The sequence below is a fragment of the Maniola hyperantus genome, chromosome 21 (assembly GCF_902806685.2).
Source record: "Maniola hyperantus chromosome 21, iAphHyp1.2, whole genome shotgun sequence".
In the NCBI taxonomy this organism is placed as follows: Eukaryota; Metazoa; Arthropoda; class Insecta; order Lepidoptera; family Nymphalidae; genus Maniola; species Maniola hyperantus.
Window position 1 is genome coordinate 10,372,198 of NC_048556.1, and position 22,137 is coordinate 10,394,334.

The 22,137-nt window shown below is 38.6% G+C and overlaps 1 protein-coding gene across 6 annotated transcripts in view; it reads right to left on the reverse strand.

Annotated features, from left to right (window-relative positions):
- Sap47 (Synapse-associated protein 47kD) overlaps positions 1-22,137 on the reverse strand; it is a 75,413-nt gene that overhangs the window by 17,994 nt on the left and 35,282 nt on the right. The window lies entirely within an intron of this gene.

The window sequence follows — 22,137 nt, forward strand, 5'->3', positions numbered from 1 at the left end:
GATTTTTTTGTCTGTATGTTTTTTTTGTTGTGTTTTTCTGTATGTTTTCTGTGTTTACGCTATGGTCCCAAATAAATACTTATTATTTATTTACTTATTACTTATTTATTTATTTGTTTAAATATTATTTTCGTGGAAATCTTCTAAAATTTGTGGACGTTAAATTTTCCTTTGGGATTTCATTGTATAAATAAAATTATGTTCGTTTCGCGACAACGAAAACAAGAATACCCCAAGAGGTTTCATTATGAAACGACACTTTTACCGAGTTACTAAAGCAACAAAAACTTATGTTTACGGCATTATCTACAAATCTTTATAATCTTTTTTATCTTCTTAATAAACATATCTATAGTTTACAACAAGCTATCCCACTGGCGTTATGCGAGCGTTGGCGTTTCTCCAACGTCTGCGCAGCGTTGTCATTAGAGACTCTTAACGTTGACGTCGCGTCAACGCGACGTTGTCGCTGCGCAGACATTGCAGACATTGAAGAAATGCTAACGCTCTCATGACGCCAGTGGGATAGGGGCCTAATAGGCACTTGTCTGTAGCTACTCGTGTCGTTAATACAATTCGCTAACCGGGTGTTGAGTGGTTCGAGTAATAAGCCGTCGCCGTCGGAGCCGTGGCGCCAAGTAATCCAGCCGCCGAAATATTATGTCAAGTACTCGACCCCCCGGAGCGTCGTCGCCTTGTATTAAGTAGTAATGCTCCAGATAATATAATGACGTCCATATACTGTCTCGTCTGTTCGATCAGTCTAAAGAAAATCGTTACAATTCATCGCTTCAAAAATGCCGTTCACTCACGAAACGATTGATCGAAACGGAACGATAAAAACACGCTCAAAAAATTGAATATGTTCGTATCGCGTAACCACGCGTATATTTGAACCACTGGAACGCATAGTCCGTACGAGGCTTTATTTATAGTCATCATAATAAATAATAAAATAAATATAAAGGAACCAATATTCGGGCAAAAATAATACACAATCTGGCGAGTGTTTGATGATAGATTAGCTGTTCGCTTGTAACTTTGTACGCGACAGGTCGAGATGGGAATCGGGTTGGGGACGTCCCGCGGACCCGCACAGGCCCCGCGTTAACCCGGTGCGGGCAAGCGCGGGTGACGTGCGGGTGTGCGGGGCGTAACTCCGTCTCATACCCAGATTGCCATCTCGACCTGTCGCATTCCATAGGTAACATTACACTCACTTCTAGTAGTCCTACCGGCTGCGCCATTTAAAGGATAGATCATTTAACGGATAGAAATTCAAATGTTCTCACATTGTGTTAACACAATAACGTCATAACCAAGTCATAACGACTTAAAGTGCCTCGACTTAAAGTCAAAAATTCAGTATCATCTATTTTAATTTCACAAGGTTTCAATTTGGAGCGCTGGCTCTAGACTCTAAATGTATCATTGAACTTGAGCTGTAAAACAAGGCAGTTATGGCCTATTTTCATTTGAAATTAAAGTACTTCGACGCTCGAATCCTATCCTAAAAGGCCGGCAACGCATCGGCGGCTCCTCTGGTGCTGCAAATGTTCATGGGCGGCGGTAATCACTTAACATCAGGTGACCCGCCTGCTCGCTTGCTCGCTATATCTATTAAAAAAAAAAAAAAAAAAAAATCAACGTTGTAAAATATAAAATCATAGTCTCAGGTAAAATCTCATACTAATTTCGTCGTCGCCGAAATATGTCAAGTACCAACCAAGCCCGGAGGCTTGAATCAAGTGCCTCTCGAGATTTTTGCTTACACGCAAAATATGAAGCCCTAGCCAAATACCGCGGCTAATAAATGTGATGAAAAATGAGATGTTTTCTGAAATATTGTAATGTAGCTACGGATCTATTTGTATTTATCATACAATGACTCCTCGTTGTCAATAAGCCAGCTTCTTTTACTCAAAAGATCTACTATATTTTCTCATATAAATCAATTTTTTTCAGGAAAGTACAATGCGTCCTAACTAACAAAGGGATCTCCTTGTGACGTCTTACATAGAAATATAAGAGTAGATATTTTAATAGGTGTATTTTTCCAACAAAATCCATTAATAGTATGTTATTCAACATGGGGGTAATGTAATGTAATGTAATTACGTCACGGGCGCCGGGATAAATGGCGCCGCCCAAGCGTAACGAGGGATTCTAGAGTAACTCCCGAGCGTAGCGAGGGTGTTGCATCTAGAATCCTAAGTAAAGCGCGAGGTTTAGGGGGCACCTAAGACTAAGACAGTAGGCGAATCAACATTCCTGAAAAAGGTGACCCACGTGCTCGTTTACTTGCTATTTACATGACAAAAATAAATACAAACAATACCATTTTTAATATGGGTAGTGACAACATTCTCTCGGGTCTACTTAAGTAACTAGATAAACGTTAATGTAGGTCAATAGGACCCCACATTAATCTGCCCCTAAACACGCCCGTATATATTGCCCCCGAACGCAAGGCAAATGGGATTAAGTGATAGCGTCGATCGTGATACGTCCGCCGCTGTGTGTGTGGCGAACAGATTAGTACGAGGGAGTTGGGAAGTTCGCGGTTACACCCCCGTGCCTTGGAGAGCACGTAAAGCCGTCGGTTCTGCGCCTGATCTCTCTCCGGTCGTGTTGGATTGCTGTCCCATCGGACTATGACAGTGAATGAAGACATTTTATGCAGTATATCTCCTGCGTAGAACGGTAATAGACTAGACGACATCCCTACATCTCCTCCGTGCGAAGTCTGGGTGGGTAAACTAGTTTATCTAAATATATAAAACGAAAAGGTGACTGACTGACTGATCTATCAACGCACAGCTCAAACTACTGGACGGATCGGGCTGAAATTTGGCATGCAGATAGCTATCATGACGTAGGCATCCGCTAAGAAAGGATTTTTGAAAATTCAATCCCTAAGGGCGTGAAATAGGGGTTTGAAATTTGCGTAGTCCACGCGGACGAAGTCGCGAGCATAAGCTAGTTTATAATATAAATATTTTGTTGTGTCCATTTTGTATGCTGTAAGAGTATAAAGAAACACACATTACTCACAGCTTTGTTACTTAAATGTAACCGGATCAGTCTGGTGACAGAGACGGATGTTCTCCCAACGAGACTAAAAGGGAATAATACAGGCGTGGTAAAAGAAACACATTGGTTAAACTATGGATAGTATGCTTTTACATGCCAAGGTTTGATACTGATGATGAACAACACAAAAATTTGTGCATTGTACAGTCTACACTCCTGAGGATTTTCCGGTGTCGGAGTGAAACGTCGCGTACAATACGCGGCCAGTGATGAACATAGATCTTTAGGAGACAGCAGATTTGTAGAGCACTGTCTCGGTCGTTGAGATCGACAAAGCGTCATATGGGTATGAGTGACAGAGACAACGCTCTACAAAGATGATGTCATCTAAAGGCCGATGTTCATCACTTTCGGCCGCGTATTGTACTACGGTTTTAAGGCCAAGAATTTCATTTCAAGCTAGGCTTTTGTTTGCATTTTATTTTCTCTTGTAAACAATTCTACACTCCAACAATAACTTTAGCATCTTCATTTACATTTGCGTTGTAGGAAACTAATGCTCGGATCGATTTGTCCGTATTTATCGTTCGGCTCACCCGCCGTTTCCGAGTAAAGACGGATTATCTCGGATAAGATCCATTGCCGGTAGCGAACTTTCATTAAAATTTCCTTACGGCTCGTATTTGTATAAAGAAGGTGAATTTATTGGTCACTAGCTGATGCCCGCGACTTCGGAATTAGGTTTTTTAAAAATCCCGTGAGAACTCTTTGATTTTCCGGGATAAAAAGTAGCCTATGTCACTCTCCAGGTCTTTAACCCCAACAACCATGTAAAAAACCCATGCAAAAAATCACGTCAATCCGTTGCACCGTTGCGACGTGATTGAAGGACAAACCAACAAACAAACACACTTTCGCATTTATAACAAGGATACTGATTTGAATCTAACCTAGGATGACGAATATGTCCATTCTGTTATCAAACAAAGTTGGTGAAGGCAATAACACTTGAACTCAACTCTTGGCAGACAAAAAGCCTAGAACTGACAAAAATAGCGCAAAAGCGCTTACAGCCATAAAGGGCGCTGAACAAAAGCGCTTTCACGACCCGTGTCAACTGGCAGTGGACTTTGTTATATTCTTATATTTTATACGCTTTGCTTTTGCTATGAAAGATTACCTTGTAACTTTTTCGCAATAGGAATAGACAAGCATAACTAATAAGTTTTATCATTTGATAAATTTTAGAAAACCTTTCGAGCAATTTGTATACAACTACTAGATAATGCCCGCGACTTCGTCCGCGTGGATTTAGGTTTTAAAAATCCCATGGGAACTCTTCAATTTTCCGGGATAAAATGTGTTAATCCAGGATATAATCTAATCTCCATTCCAAATTTCAACCAAATCCGTCCAGTAGTTTTTGCGTGAAATAGTAATAAACAGACACACACACACATGTCACACACCACATTAGGTAATGGTCTTATAATTTAAGGCAGTAATTTTCTGTAATAATTGTATAATGTAACACAGATTCATAATTTATTTTAATATTTTCATCTTTTTAGGCTAAAGGAGTATTAATATAATATATATATTATGTGCCAATATTATATATTCTGTGCCAATATACAGACACTGTGGCTAATTTCGTTGTACACAATCTTTAAACTAAACTAAAATGGCACGTCCAAATCTATTGCTATCCCTTTCATAATGTTGCTTGCGAAAAAGGATAACACTAGATTTAGACCTGTTAATTTAGTTTAGTTTAGAGATTGTGTACAAGAGAATTGGCCCCATTGTTGCCCTTATACTCATCCTAAATATTTTTTCAACAAATCAAATGACAAAAACTGATGGTAAAATGTAAAGTGCGCTCAAATAAAAAGCGTTTGACATTAAAGCGGTCGTTGGACACTAAAAGGACTTCTAAATTCAATTTCTTTTATCTTCTTCCTTTTATTAACAGAAAGCATTTTATTTTCCACCATAGTCATACTGTAGCGAGTACGAACAACGAGTAAATTCATACAATAGCCCTCGAACAATAGGAGTTGAACATTCAAAAGCATCACAGCGAGCTGCGCGTCGACGTTACGATCTCGCACCGATGTAGGATTTTTCTTGTTTTTATTATCTAGGTTTTTATCTCCTGCTACGTTACTAACTCAGTTGTTAGCAGTAGAATCCTTTGCTAATAAAGCAAATGCTTTTAAAATGTTTACATTTTTCTATTTCACATGATTGTTTTTTTTGGCATCACTATGTGATGTATAAGTACCTACTTGATTGGGGCGATCCTGGATGATGTATCTGGTTATTTGTCAGTGATATTATCATGATATATTGGCATTAAGCAAGATAGTAAAAACAAGCAAAAAATCCTATATTGATAAGATTTTTTTTCTTACCATGCCTATACTTTATTGGTATGTATGTGATCTTCACATCAAACGTCTCATCTAGCAGCCATAGGTTCTGCGACAGATATGATTAGATAGTAGATACCCACTACCACTTTTTGGACTCTCCTAGAAAATTCCTCTGACCATATTTTATCACAACCTAAATATATAAAAGGAAAAGGTGACTGCCTGATCTATCAACGCACAGCTCAAACTACTGGACGGATCGGGCTGAAATTTGGCATGCAGATAGCTATTATGACGTAGGCATCCGCTAAGAAAGGATTTTTGAAAATTCAACCCCTAAGGGAATGAAATAGGGGTTTGAAATTTGTGCAGTCCACGCGGACGAAGTTGCGAGAATAATCTAGTCTGTTATAAGAAGTCTCTACTGTGATATTCTTAGCTTCATTTCATATGAGAATTTTTCAATACAAAAGTCGTACATCTACGTGTCGTGTCGTACGTTTGTAATGTGTTCATTACAAACCGAGACTGTAAATGGGACATCTCGTCTTGTGTCTTGATACATGAATAATGGATGGCAGCCAGCGCCGAGGATCTTATGTAAAGCAATCATATTCTACTAGCGCATCTACCCTCTTTTCTATTTCGCTTCTATCTTTTCAGTAATTTATTGATGACTCCCTTTCTCTTTTAAGAGCGACCATTTATACTTACATTTTGAGTCTCAATAGCTTAACGGTTAAAGGAGTGGACTGAAAACCGAAAGGTCGGCGGTCCAAACCCAGCACTATTGTCGTACCTACTCCTAGCACAAGCTTGACGCTTAGTTGGAGAGGAAAGGGAATATTAGTAATTTAACATGGCTAGTATTCTTTTTTTTTAATTGTTGTTTTTAGCACATTTTTCTATACTAAACGTAAACCGTTATTATAAGAAACGATTATCAGAAATTCTACTTTTCAAGGAATATATACTACTTAGCCATAGTTACCTACGTTCAAATGTACTACTACTAATATACTACTATACTAATATACTACTACTAATATACTACTTAGCCATAGGTACCTTTACGTTCAAATGTTCCCCAAATATTGTGTAACAGTTTCACTGATAAAGACTCGACTAATCAATCTTTCCACTAAAGTTCCATTGGGGAATAAAGAATGGAGAACATCTGACCCATTGATAAATAATGGAGACTCATCAATCACGCATTTTTGCCAGCCATTTTACAAGTAGAGAAGACAAAAGCTTACGGAAAATGTTTAGTAAACATCTTGTAGCACAGTCTCGTACAAAGTTGTTGGAATAAAATTGATAACGAAATTTTATTATTGAGATTGGGCTTGGAAGTCTAGCACGTTTTTAATTCCAACACAAATTTCAAACCCCCATTTTACTCCCTTAGGGGTTGTATTTTTAAAAATCCTTTCTCAGCGGATGCCTACGTCATACTAGCTATCTGCATGCTAAATTTCAGCCAAATCCGTCCAGTAAGTACTTTGAACTGTGCGTTGATAGATCAGTCAGTCAGTCACCTTTTTCTTTTATTATTTAGAAGACTAGCTTATGCTCGCGACTTCGTCTGAGTGGACTACACAAATTTCAAACCCCTATTTCATCCCCTTAGGGGTTAAATTTTCAAAAATCCTTTCTTAGCGGATGCCTACGTCATAATAGCTATATCTGCATGCCAAATTTTAGCCCGATCCGTCCAGTAGTTTGAGCTGTGCGTCGAAAGATCAGTCAGTCAGCTTTTCCTTTTATATATTTAGATGATTTTATTCGCACTTAGACGAAACTAATCGTCCAATTTCCCGTAACGAAGTCAATAAATGCTAATGACAGTCTCGCTGGTACAGTAAACGGTGGGCGGTATGATAAAGCTTCGAAAGGTACCGTTACAAAGGTTTTCTAGTAGCGCTATTAATGTTAATTAGGCTCGAAGCTGAAACGTCGGCCTCATTTCTGTACATTTGATAACGATAACTTCTATTTTATTTCTAAGTGATTCCCGCTTTTGTACTATTTTAGTAATTTTTTTACTGCCAAAACATGAAATTCGTCCCGAGGCGGACTCAAAGGGTTCCGTACGATCGTACAAGAAATGACACTTTTTCATTTTCATCCGGCCATGTTATAGCGATAATATAAATATTTAAGGCGATATGCGTCCCAAAAGCGGTGTTGAGATACATTTCGGATGTTCAAAGAATCAAGTTTTGGCCTCAAAAACTACTTTGGTTATTTTTTTTTTTTTTATTATAAAAATTAAATATATACTTTAGTGAATTACAAGAGCAAACACGATTGGCACAATTTTGCTCGATACAAAAAAAATCGCGAAGTTTCCCCAAAATACGCATTTTTACACGACCATTAGGAGAAAAACCAGTTTTATTCTATTGATATTGGCCATTTTAACTTAATGTGTAAATTCCTGTCAAAAGTCGGATTTTAGTCCTTATTATGATCCGTACTTTTGGCATGACAGTTGACCCATGGAGTTAAAATGGCGCATGAGAAGTCATTTTGTACGGACTATATATCCGTTATTATGAAAAAGTCAAACACTGCAAAATTCGAAAAGCGAATTTCAACGAAGCCGAATTCAATTAATGTCAAATATTCCGCCACCCCGGCCCGGCTTGATGTAATCTGGCATAGACGAATTTACATGAATATCGGATTATGCTAAAAAGCTCTTAACTTTGTTTATGGAAAATAACATACAGTACGCGGCCGAAAGTGATGAACATCGACCTTTAGAAAGAGACAGTCGGCTAATTTCGGCTTCGTAGAGCGTTACGAGCGAACGCTGGCCAAGAGGGGCTTCGCAGACCTTACACACCTTCGAGAACATTATGGAGGCACTGGCAACTCTGAGGCATGCAGGTTTCCTCACGATGTTTTCTTTCACCGTTTTAAGGCGAAATGGGATGGAAGTTGTACACGGGTGCTCTCGTATCTCGTATCTCGTTGAACGTAAATACGAAATTTTATTGAAATTGGTTATTGATTGATTGATTGATTGATTGATAGATAGATAGATAGATAGATAGATAGATAGATAGATAGATAGATAGATAGATAGATAGATAGATAGATAGATAGATAGATAGAACTTTAAGACTTGTATTTCAGTTGTATTCGCAGTTTTTTTTCCAGTTTCTAGTTTACTCACGAATTGGGCACACAAGTGTTTTTATTTAATAATTATTATAAGTATTGATTATAATATTAATGCATCAATCTTGCATATACTACCAACCAAAGAGTATATTGTAACCACTACGTTACTTTCATAATCTCAAAATATAAAAATATTAATATCTTTTTTTGGATGAATCCTGAAATTAAAAATCTTGGTGATTATGTTTAAGTAATGGGCCCCCCTGTGGTATTAATATTTTTCCTACATAGACACATTCAGTGATATTTAATTACATAAAACGCACATAACTCCGAAAAGTTAGAGGTGCGTGCCCGGGGTCGAACCCCAGACCTCCGATTAGGAGGTGGACGTCCTAACCACTAGGCTATCACAGCTTATATTACATAATCGAAGAATAGTAAGAGTCAGCCATGGGTCAAAGGGTAAAATGAATAGTTTAATGTTTCCAAACGATGAGATCACTGGATGAATATCCATTTTCCGAAACCTGACCAACCCTTTAGATCGGTCATTATGGCTCAACGGACAAAGTTATTAAGCGAGTAATAGTTTCAATCTAGTGTTAAAGCTGCCAATACCAAAGTTAATTGCTCACTTGAGAGTTTTGCAATTGAAATAGTTTTTGGTGCCACATTGTCGTGGGATGAAGTTTGTGGTTGGTAAACCATCATTACCCATTTTTTTTTAAAGAATATTAGCCAAGTTAATTGCTGGCTAATATTCCCCTTTCCCCTCCAATTAAGCGTAAAGCCTGTGCTAGGAGTAGGTACGACAATAGTGCAACGGGTGGGATTTGAACCGACGACCTTCGGATTTTCAGTCCGCTCCTTTAACCGTTGAGCTATCGAGGCTCTCTATTATATATTATTACAAATGCGAAAGTGTGTTTGTTTGTTGGTTTGTTTGTCTATTGGTTTGTTGGTTGGTTGGGTGTGCCAATCACATCGTAACGAAGCAACGGGTCGACGTGATTTTTTACATGGGTAGGTAAAGATCTTGAGTGACATAGGCCACTTTTTATCCCGGAAAATCAGAGTTCCCACGGGATTCTCAAAAACCTAAATCCACGCGGACTAAGTCGCGGGCATCAGCTAGTACATTCATGTAGATTTCATATTAGAGCCTCAATAGCTCAACGGGTAAAGGAGTGGACTGAAAACCGAAAGATTGACGGTTCAAAACCCGCCCGTTGCACTATTGTCGTACCTACTCCTAGCACAAGCTTGACGCTTAGTTGGAGAGGAATGGGGAATATAAGTCATTTAACATGGCTAATATTCTTTTTAAAAGAAAAAAATATATAGTTGTATTGTAGTATTAGGTACGTCATGGAATCACTGATACGGATATGATAGTCCATACACGGCCTAACGCTCTCTGATGTTTTCTAGGAGTCTATGCTTTAGAGGACTCTCTCGTGGCGCTTGATATTAGCGATACTTGTAAAATATTTGAGCAATGTGATATTCAAAATTTCGGAACTGACAGAATCCGGACGGGCGCGCGGCGTCTTCCTGGATATCGCGCACGGAACGCCTTTGCCTTGCTAAGTTGTTGGTTAAATAAGTACATGACCCATGCAAAGATACAGAAAAAGAAGAAAAAGAATTCCTATTTCAAAAACCTCAGCAAGGCAAATAAATTGTCAGCAGGACCACTGAGAAAGGAAACAAATATGTAGTGTCAAGCAGCGATAGGTATGTGCATTCTCTAACACAGTATTAGAATCTTTTATTGCGCGATCCGTATCTCCTGGCACACATCCGGTTTCTAAAGCGAAGCGACGTTGCTAGACGCAACTTTAATAAGGTTAGTCTTTTATTCCACATCTACTATCTAAGTACTAGAAATGCACTGAAATCTGATTTTCTACTCATTGTTCAAGTAAGTGCTTATATTCTTGTTTTCTACAAATGAATATCGATTTTAAGTAAAGCTACTTGTTCTTTTGAAACTTAAGTCAGTCTATTTATAGTGATCTTATCTTCCTACCAGTTTGGAAAGCTGATTCTACTTAGAATTTTAATCATATGAATATATTTAAAAAAAAAAAGAATATTAGCCATGTTAAATGACTAATATTCCCCTTTCCTCTTCAACTAAGCGTAAAGCTTGTGCTAGGAGTAGGTACGACAATAGTGCAACGGGCGGGGTTTGAACCGTCGACCTTTCGGTTTTCAGTCCACTCCTATACCGGTTGAGCTATTGAGGCTCTAAATTAATAATATTAATAATATTAACTATCTACTACTCTATTTCTACAAAGCTCTGTCCTGTTGGACCTATTATAATTCACTAGCTGTTTCCCGCGACTTCGTCCGCGTGGAATTAGGTTTTAAAAATCCCATGGGAACTTTCCAGGCCTTTATCTATACCCCACGCAAAAGTCACGTCGATCCGTTGCACCTTTGCGACGTGATTGATGGACAAACCAACAAATCAATAAACCAACAAACAAACACACTTTCGCATTTATAATAGGGGTACTGATTCAAACTAATGTAAAAAACACAACGAATGAAGAACCTCTGTTTTTGAAGGCGGTTATAAAATTATGACGTAAGATATTTACATTTGTTCAAAACAATTCCATTAAATGGCTTTAGTCAACAACAAACAGATCAACAATCTGTGTTTATATTTAAACGGAGAAATAAATTTCCATTTCTCTACCAAAAGTTTTGTCTGCAAAGAACACGGGGGTCCGGAATGAATCCGCCCAGGCGTAACCAGGATTTGTGGCTTCAACGCGGCTCTTAAAACAGAATCTCTAATTTCATTTTCTAACCAGTTTTGGTTAATTATAAATTTCAACAATTTCAAAAGGGCTATATGACTATGAACTAATTAAATACCTGGTGTTTTAACAAACGAAAGTACTCCATATGGCCAATCTAAATATATAAAAGGAAAAGGTGGCTGACTGACTGACTGACTTACTGACTGACTGATCTATCAACGTACAGCTCAAACTACTGGACGGATCGGGCTGAAATTTGGCATGCAGATAGCTATTGTGACGTAGGCATCCGCTAAGAAAGCATTTTTGAAAATTCAACCCCTAAGGCGGTGAAATAGGGGTTTCAAATTTGTGTGGCCCACGCGGACGAAGTCGCGAGCATAAGCTAGTCGTCAATAAGATGGACTTGTCACCTTATCCGCTACTAGCTTTTCTATTATCATGACGTGGACAGACTAAGGAGCTGCCGTGGACCTCCAATTAATGAATGCACAATTAAGGTAGCTGCCAAAGAGCAATGAAGAAGAATAGTCAAGCATGCTACAACACTGCAGTGACGACAACGACACGTCTGCCAAAGATCTGTCTCTACGCAGACATGAAAAAATCTGCAGGAAATAACAAGATCTACAGAAAAGTAATATAGCCCATAACCATGACCATTCTGTTCAGAGTGGACGAATTAGAAATAGATAAGTGTAGCGTTTATAAAGAAGCAACTTTGCATTAGAAAAGTAAAGGATACTTTTATTCTAAATCAAAGCACTAGAGAACAACGTAATATAAAACTTGCCTCCATTTCAGCAGCCAACCAGCCCAATAAACTTGAGATAAGTGTAACAAGAAACAACGATGAAGATAACCTCTCAGAACGTTACAGAACTCGTTAAAACAGGTGTAGAGAAAGAACAATGGATATTGGAACAGCTATTTGTAGAGATGCTGTTATAAAAGCTTTATTGCAAAAGCAATTACGAAGTGCAGAGAGAACATATTCGGAAAATAAACTTGAAAGAGTAAATACGCGCACACTTATCTTAACGAGACATGAGCTTTATTCTTGTGTTTGCTTCTCTAGTAAAGGACGCATCCTGCTTTATTCCCATCAAGGGATAGTTTCTAAATGAAACAGTCAATGTGACTAATTAAATAGTTCATGATCATCATGATCAACCAATAGACGTCCACTGCTGGACATAGGTCTCTTGTAGGGACTTCCACACGCCACGGTCTTGCGCCGCCTGGATCCAGCGGCTCCCTGCGACTCGTCTGATGTCATCCGTCCACCTAGTGGGGGGTCTTCCAACGCTGCATCTTCCGGTGCGAGGTCGCCATTCCAGCACCTTGGGACCCCAACGTCTATCGGTTGTACGAACTATGTGCCCCGCCCATTGCCACTTCAGCTTCGCAACCCGTTGAGCTATGTCGGTTACTCTAGTTCTCCTACGGATCTCCTCATTTCTGATTTGATCACGTAGAGAAACTCCAAGCATTAAATAGTTAGTACTAGTTAATCTTCAATCATACACATAATATTATATTTTGCTTCTAAATATTCTTATTCGCTTGAATTTTACCTTAGTAAGTAGAGGTATAACTATAAATCATTTATGACATGTTTCAGGAACACCTCTACAACATTTCAAAAACCTTTTACGCCTCATAATACTTTAACTCCGTTGTATAAAACTTTAGTCTTGCCTTTAACCTCTTCAAGTTTCTCAGTTTTCGGACCAACAATTTTTCGGGTACTTTTTTTATTTACTACGCCAATATGTCTTTTTAGCGAGAAGTTATTGCCTTCTTCAAAAATAAGATGGGGGATTTGCGGAAAATGTTATATTTTATCATTCAAGTAGATTTAGGTCATTCATAGGGGTAGATTTAGGTCTTCTATCATTGCTTCAAATTGATATATGCTTTTCGCTAGTACATTGATTCGATTTCTGACATTCGTTCTATTTCGAATTCGTTCTATTTAGTTCGTTGAATACATTTTTTGATTATTTATGACAGTACATAAATCATTTCTTTCATTAGATAGAGTTCAGAGATAAGTTAATGCGTTGCCGGCTTTTCAAGAATTTGTTGATTCGCCCCTTGAAGAACCTCATGTTGAAATCTAGTGGAAAAACCGCTGAAGGGAGTAATTTACGACACAGTTTGCATGTTCGTGGAAAAAACATCTGGCACAACGGGTGGTCGAAGTGCACCAGACACCCAGGTGATGAGGCTGAAATTGGCACGGTGGCACACGGTACGGTTGTAGAAAAAGCAGTGTGGAATCAGGTCAAACAACGCCTCAGAACACTCTTTTTTATGGACTAGCGCTTGGCTGCAATCAAACCTGGTGGCAAGCGAAGATGGAGAGCGCTTGCCTAGAAGATGCCTATTCACTCTTGACTTGAAGGTTTTCTTGACTTGAAGACTTTCCATAATAAAGGCGACTATCATCTGAACTCATTCCATCACCATTACTTACTATCGATACAAATAGGTATAATATCGTAGCTAGATAAAAATACAGAGTAAACCAAAACTAGTATTTTAATTGCTAAAAGAAAAAAGTTGTTTCTAATATAAATAAAATAAAAGTAACACCAGTACAGCAGCATGACATATCACAATTTCAATGATTTGCTACGGTAAATTCCTCCAAAGCGTATATAATACCCGACTTTAGTTGGATGCCAATTTATACAGGCTTCAGGCCTTTGTGTCAGCTGGAAATTGCGTTTTGTACCTCTCTACCCTTTGTGCTGCGATTTACCCGCATTGATTTTAATGAGCACGTCGAATAGTTAATGTATCTAATTACGTGAGTATGGAATATACTATCTAATATTCTAATGTATCTAATTACGTTATTACTATACTATCTAATTTTCTATCTCCATGGTACGAAATATGTACCTATTACTAGATGATGCCCGCGATTTTATGTAGAATTAGGTTTTTAAAACTCCCGTGGTAGCTCTTTGATTTTTCGGGATAAAAAGTAGGGTATGTCCGTCGCCGGGATATAAGCTGTCTTTGTACCTTTCGTCAAAATCGGTTGAACGGATAGGCCGTGAAAAGCTAGCAGGCAGACAGACACACTTTCACATTCATAATATTAGTATGGATCACGTAATTTATAAAAGCGGTGATAGCACAGTGGTTAAAACATCCGGGTATTTTTGGGGTCAGGAGTCCGATCCCGGGTTCACACCTCTAACTTTTCGGTGTTATGTGCGTTCTAAGCAATCAAGTATCACTTTCTTTAACAGTGAAGGAAAACATCGTGAGAAAACCTGCATGCCTGAGAGTTCCTCATAATTGCTCTCAAAGGTGTGATAGGTCTGCCAATCAACACTAGGTCAGCGTGGAAAACTATGGCCTAACACTTCTCATTTAGAGAGGAGGAGTGCTCAGTAGTGGGTTGATCATGATGATGATGGAATCGAAGGATATACGCCAGTGCTTTCTTATTGTACAGAGGCCAGTGCGCTTTTACAACGGCTTATAGACATCCCTTTGGGGTCCAAGATTATTTATCTCTCTTAAACTTGATAGACAAGAAGAGATACATCCAGATGCTTTAGTTTCAGTCGGCGCTCTGCCTACAAAATCTCTCGAGATTTGAAAGTTTTCTTATAACTTCGTAACAAGGCACGTGAAAATTTTACATCAATAGGGCAAAGTTCTATACAAAACTCCCGAGAGGTTCCTACCAAGTATGGTACATGCTTTTGTAACATTTCGAAGTACTTAAATCTGGCATTGAGTACATTTTTAATGTTGCCTTTGAAAAGAATAACTTTTGAATTATTTCAACTTTCAAGTGCTAGAATAGCGACCTCGTATTGTAAGCGCCAATGCCAGTGTCTGCCAATCCGCACTTGGCCAGCGTGGTAGACTATGGCCAAACCCTTCTCATACTGAGAGGAGACCTGCTCTGTAGTGAGCCGGCTATGGGTTGATGATGATTGTAAGGACAGACGACATCAAACCAGTCGCAAGGAGACACGGGATTGAGGCCGCGCAAGACCGTGGCGTGTGAAAGTCCCTACAAGAGACATATTATGTCCAGTAGTGAATGTCTATCCGTTGATAATGATCACGATAAAATGCTTAGTTTCTTATCGCCTTTTCTCAGTTTACCATCTCAGTTATAGAGTGAAGCCACGCGATGCGTTACGGTGCCGCTGCGTCATCCTACATAGAAATCGCTGTGCTTTGCCGCGCGATACATTGTTGTGCGGCACTGCAACAATTCCGTTGCGGACTAGAGAGACGAGGCGAGGAGGGGTGGCAAAGTGCAACGCCATACTTTCTGCTGGAGCGGCAGCGCAGTGCCCGTGCGGCATCCAATCAGTGACGGATTGGCCCTAAGGCTCAGTAGGCCCGGGTTTAGGGCGGCCAGATATTAGAGGCGACCAATCGTGACAACAATTCACTGATGTTATGATAAAAGTTATGTGATTAAAGTTTGCAAAAAAGTAAAAGAGGCGGCTGGTACCTACTTACTAGATGGCCTGGGGCCTGGAGCGGCCAAGACAGCAAATCCGTCACTGCATCCAATACTGAAATCCACAGCGGTGCGGCGCCGCAGTCTTACGGATTTTTTGAAACTCAAGTAAGTAATAATAACTCACAAAACTATCGAACAAACTTCTTAATAACGCCACGCGGCAGTAAAAGTCCACTGAAAGCCATCACGGAGTTTCGCCGTTTATATCAATTGTTGTTTTGGGAACAACGCGAGAGGCAAGTTTTTGTCGAGTTAATCACTTCCAGTTATTAAGGAAATATGATTACAAGAGAAAGGAAAAGTTTTACAAAAGCCAAAGTTATGTACTACTTTACATACTTATACAAAAAATTCCAAAAAACATTTTTTAATATTCGATCAAATTCTAGAAAATACATCATGAGTCATGACCATAAAGGCAGGACGTGACAATACGTTTTCGATCGTGATTCATAACTCAATAATATTATAGGCAATTTTTTTTTTTTTTTTAAAGAATATTAGCCATATTAAATGACTAATATTCCCCTTTCCTCTCCAATTAAGCGTCAGGCTTGTGCTAGGAGTAGGTACGACAATAGTGCAACGGGCGGGGTTTGAACCGTCGACCTTTCGGTTTTCAGTCCACTCCTATACCGGTTGAGCTATTGAGGCTCTAAATTGATTAAGAGCTAGTGCGCACCACGATAAATTTCCGTACGTTTTTTTTCCCGAAAAATCTGTGAACTTTAAGTTTTATGACCAGCAAGATTGGCGTCAGGGGCTTTTTAGCTTCTGAGTTCAAGTTTTACAGCTTAATAGGTTTTACGTGCCAAGCGATTGCCAATTATTTAGCCATGTACGGAGACTTGACAATCATCCTAGAGCACATAAATGGTGCATGTTATCCATTACTAAGCGATTTAAGGAGTTTTCAGCAGCCTCTTTTTGAACATACAATATAACGGAATGCATTACAACTATTTTTGGGTTTTGTCCAAAAATAAGTCTGAACTGCATTGACTTATATATTACTTCGTATGGATTGAGAGGAGGGCCATTGAACAAACAAAATCGCACCGACCCAGTGGTGCTATTAGCACCAATGCAACCTCAGTGACGTCTGGATTTCAAACGGGTCGTTCATTAGTCAAGAGGTGGCGCTGATTTATTTGGTTTCAAAACCGTGAAAATTTTTGTTCGCTTGGGCATATCTTGTCATTTATATCGATGCTGAACTGGACAATCGTATACATGGAAATAATCAGATCAGATACCCGACTTTGATATCGAGCATACATTTATTAGTATAGATTGGTATAGTCATGCGCTTGACTGCAATAACACTAAATATCAGATGACGATGCAGCCTAAGGGAGCGCACCTGCCTAGAAGATACATATTCACTCTTCTTTCGAAGGTACTTCGATCTAGTCAGTGACCGGAAAACCTTGAATCCCAATCGTAATTCGACTAACCAACTATTGGAAAGGGCACAGATGTAAAGCGAGCCGGGATGAAAACTTGGCGGATTGGGAATCGATACGGCCTCATCCGGCTGACTTATCATAACAGGGTTCAATGGGACGAAAATATCCGGCACAGAAGTCGCTGGATTAACTCTCAGTCAATGCAGGATATCTACATAATATTATACCTACGTTATGAATTCTCCTAATATTATAATATGAAAGTGTGTTTGTCTATACTAATATTATTAAGAGGCAAGTAGATGGTAATCTCTGGAACTACTGAACCGATTTTGAAAATTCTTGCACCAGTAGAAAGCAACATTATTCCTAAGTGACATAAGCTAGAAAATTGTAATAAGCTACCCGTGCGATGCCGGGGCGTTGTAAAATAAAATCAAAGCAACACTGTCTCATTTTGTATGTGAGTACGTAGGTAACTTTTCACAAAGCTGGCATACCTACTTTATCTTAGGCCCACAGCCTTGTTATCAATATGTTATTAACGAAGGGAGACATTTTACATTTTGAAGGTAAACTCAGCTATTTAGAGATAATTTAGAACAATGTATGGTGTTTGGCTTAATAATAAATCGAGTTCAATTAATTCTTAAGCTGTGATAGCCTAGTGGTTAGGACGTTCACCTTCTAATCGGAGATCAGAGGTTCGGGGCACGCACCTCTAACTTTACTGAGTTATGTGCGTTTTAAGTAATTAAATATCACTTGCTTACACGGTGAAGGAAAACATCGCGAGGAAACCTGCATGCCTGAGCGTTCTCCATAATGTTCTCAAAAATGTGTGAAATCTACCAATCCGCATACCTATGGCCAAAACCCTTCTCTCTGAGAGGAGACCCGTGCTCTGTAGTGAGCCGGCGATGGGTTGATCATGATGATGATGAATTAATTGTTCACAATGAAACAAAGTTAGTCGCCTTGTACAAGAATTAACGTTCGTGAAAGTCGGGATGCAATCAAACTCATCGGGGACTTGTCGTCGAAGTAATGATCGCCTCTGCGAAGTTATCGAGACGGGAACTTGTTGGATCAGGAAACTATGTATAGTACGCGACAGGTCAAGGTGGCAATCGGGGAGGGAACGCCCCGCACACCCGCACAGACCCTCGCTAACCCGGTGCGAGCGCGGGTGACATGCGGGTGTACGGGGCATCCTCCCGCCTCATTCCCCGATTGCCATCTCAACTTGTCGAGGACTATACAATACTTAAACGAAAAATATTTTTCAATTTTTTAACATAAAAAATTTGTTAAAAATTTGAAAAATATTTGTAGTTTACGTATTGTGACGTCATTGTTCGTTTTCCGTACAGCGGGACGTTAATAATTAATTATGTTAAATTTTTTTTAAAGAATATTTGCCATGTTAATTGACTAATATTCCCCTTTCCTCTCCAACTAAGCGTAAAGCTTGTGCTAGGAGTAGGTACGACAATAGTGCAACGGGCGGGGTTTGAACCGTGTCGACCTTTCGGTTTTCAGTCCTCTCCTGTACCCGTTGAGTTATTGAGGCTCTAAAATAAACAAAAATCATGATTTTTTAAATATGAATTCTAGCCCTATAAACTACCACTATACAAAAAATCACATCATTTTATTACTACAGTCCAATACCCTATTTGAGCTTTTCACACAAACCTGATTTTTGCTGGCACATTTTTAGTTGTGCTAGAGTCACTAGAAAAAGACTAGTTTAGAATAACCAATGGTTCTAATTATAACTAACAAAACTGTCTAACAATAAACCTACAGCAAGTAGTGCCTAGACAAAGGAGACTCAGAATGAATGAAAATGATTTGCAACATTTTCTCATTTAAGATTGTATAGCTAACAATCGATATTGGAAAACCTAAAAGGACTTTGAAGAAAAAATAAACAAAGGTGTCAAAGAAATCCCTAACAATTGTGACAGAGGTTTTAAAAAGAGCGATCGGTACACAAAATGTTGTTAGGAATTTAGTTTAGGTAAAGCAATAAATCTAAACCTAACACTGAGAGCTATGAATCAAAGTACAGTGAACTAAGCCAGGTTTGTGTTTCATGATAATATATTACTGGGCACGACGTGGAAGAAAATATATGTGGATTTTATGCTGAGTGGATGGTCATTCAAGCCCTTACAGTACGCGACAAAGTAATGTACATCGGCCTGAAGAATGACATTTCGGCTTAGTAGAGCGTTGTGTCTGTCACTCATATTTATATGACGTTTTGTCAGTCTCAACGAAAGAGACATGTGCTTTACAAATCTACTATGTTGTCGATGTCTTGGTTTATGTAACAACCATTTTCATGTCTACAAACAGCCAAATTGCTGATTAGTTAGAAATCCTTAGTTAGGCAAGCAGAAAAGGGTAGAATTTTTCGGGCATCTTCAAAGAGGATCTCTATACGAGTTTGTATAGTATTACAAGGTTGATCCGGAAAGTCAAGATTCCTCGGTCTTAGAGGAGACAATCCGTAATTGGATCCTTGAAGAATGCATGATATAAAGGAATAGAACCGGCGCAATTGGGTATTTTCCTACTTTTGAATTTGATAAATATTATTACTTTATTATAAACTAGCTTATGCTCGCGACTTCGTCCGCGTGGACTACACAAATTAAAAACCCCTATTTCACCCCCTTAGGGGATGAATTTTCAAAAATCCTTTCTTAGCGGACGCCTACGTCATAATAGCTATCTGCATGCAAAATTTCAGCCCGATCCGTCCAGTAGTTTGAGCTGTGCGTTGATAGATCAGTCAGTCAGTCAGTCAGTCAGTCAGTCAGTCAGTCAGTCACCTTTTCCTTTTATATATTTAGACTAGGATAAAAATAATGACGTACGCTGAAAAAAATATTAAAATCCAATAAAGATTTACAAAGTTACAGGCATTTTAATTTTGAATTGGGAGGGTCTTCTATCCCTTTCTCGCAAAACGAAAATTTTTATGAAACCGTACGAAGCTACTATGGCATTAGTAAGGTGTGACGTCAAAATTCGATCGATTTTGATCGATTAAATTAGTTTTTTCAGGTTACGTCATTATTTTTATCATAGTTTATAAGAAAGTAATAAAAAAATTGGAGTCAAATACCCAATTACTCTAAATTGAAGAAGATGGCATAACTACTCTGAATTGAAGAAGTTGTTATTAATCGTTACGCAACGTATCGTTATTGATGCCGTAAACGTAATCGTTATTAATCGTTAAGCAACAAATCGTTATTAATAACGTAAACGAAGTCGTTATTAATCGTTAGGCAACGGGTCGTTATTAATAACGTAGCCCATTGCCCAGACAGCCCCAAGCCAGGCAGAGCTTAGAAATAATAAAATGTGGTTATGGAAAGATCCTATATCCCGCAATAAATGTTCAGTAGACAAGGTACAACCAACAAAGTAGAGCCTAGAATTTGATCTAGGCAAGGCAATAAATCTGAAAGAGCTCGTAAAATAGCCTCACAGCTTCCAGAATAAAGAGGGTCGCAAGGACCATAAATTTAACTACCACGGTCGCTAGAACCGCGGTCGTGTTTCTGATATTGCGTTGTAAAAGTTGGGGGTTGGAAAATATACGACGTTTATGCAGCTTTAATATACATTGTAATTTTATGTTAAATTCGGTGACCTGCCCGCAGCTTCGCCCCCGTGGAAATTTGAAAAAATTTGGTCTTATTCCTAGTCAACATTATAAAGGGAAACTGTTTGTTAATAGAAATAGCAAGCAAACGATTAGACGGGTCACTTGATGTGCAAAGTTTTAAGTCCAAGGAAATGGACTGGGCGTTGATGAGTCAGTCGGTGAGTTAGGACTTTTTATATATTTATTAGACCATCGATGGTTTGGACAAGCTAACCCACTCCTGCTTCGCTCGGGAGGAATTTCTGAAAATCCCTTGAGCCACCCTTACCATTTCCAAAATTCCGAAAACACGTATTTCTTAATTTTTAACCGAAATCCCAAATACCAATTATTATTATAATGGTTAAAATTGGCATTTGGGCTTTTGGTTTGGGTTTGGCACTTAAATTCATACAAACTTATCTATAACGTATTCGTACGTAACTGATTTCGTAGTGAGACAAAATAGTCTTTGCACGAAACTATTTTGTCTCACTACGAAATACTACGAAACGTAACCACGTCTTACGTATTACTGGTTTCGTAAGCGGCCGAAGAGAAATAAAACTCTAACACTGACCGGTGAGTCTAGACTCTAGAGGCCTGAAGTTTTGTATGTATAGTTTGCAACAGGTCGACATGGCAATCCCCGACTCACCTCATACTCCTCAATTTTCTTTATAACGTAGACCCGCTGGGTTTAAAAACGATTTTGACAAATTCCAACGGGATCTTTAAAAACCTTAATCCACGTGGTCGAAGTCGCCTAATCAGAATTAGAGTTTTACAGAAAAGAGTTTTAGTTGCCTTGAGAAATAGGGATTTGTAAAACATTACAATATCAATTTCCTAACATTTTCTTTTGGAAACAATTTTTCCATTACCAACTTTTATATCAGACCCATAAGTTTACAGAGTGAAGAAAATGATGGATGAGACATTTGCAAAAAAATTCGACTTGTTTCTCTCCAAGCTTACTTGTATTCTGTACTAACTTCGCCGCCGTCGGATCGACAGGTATTGTTTATAAGAAACCATCAGACCTTATAATAAGAAAAGAAATTGTTATTCATACCATGAAAATCTATAAAACAAATACAAAATATATTTTGCATAACTAAATCCTACAGTATAAAACTTCACGAAATATTTCGTAAGGTATTAGCATTTCTATAGGGCACTCTATTAATAAACAAAATAAACATAAGTACCCATA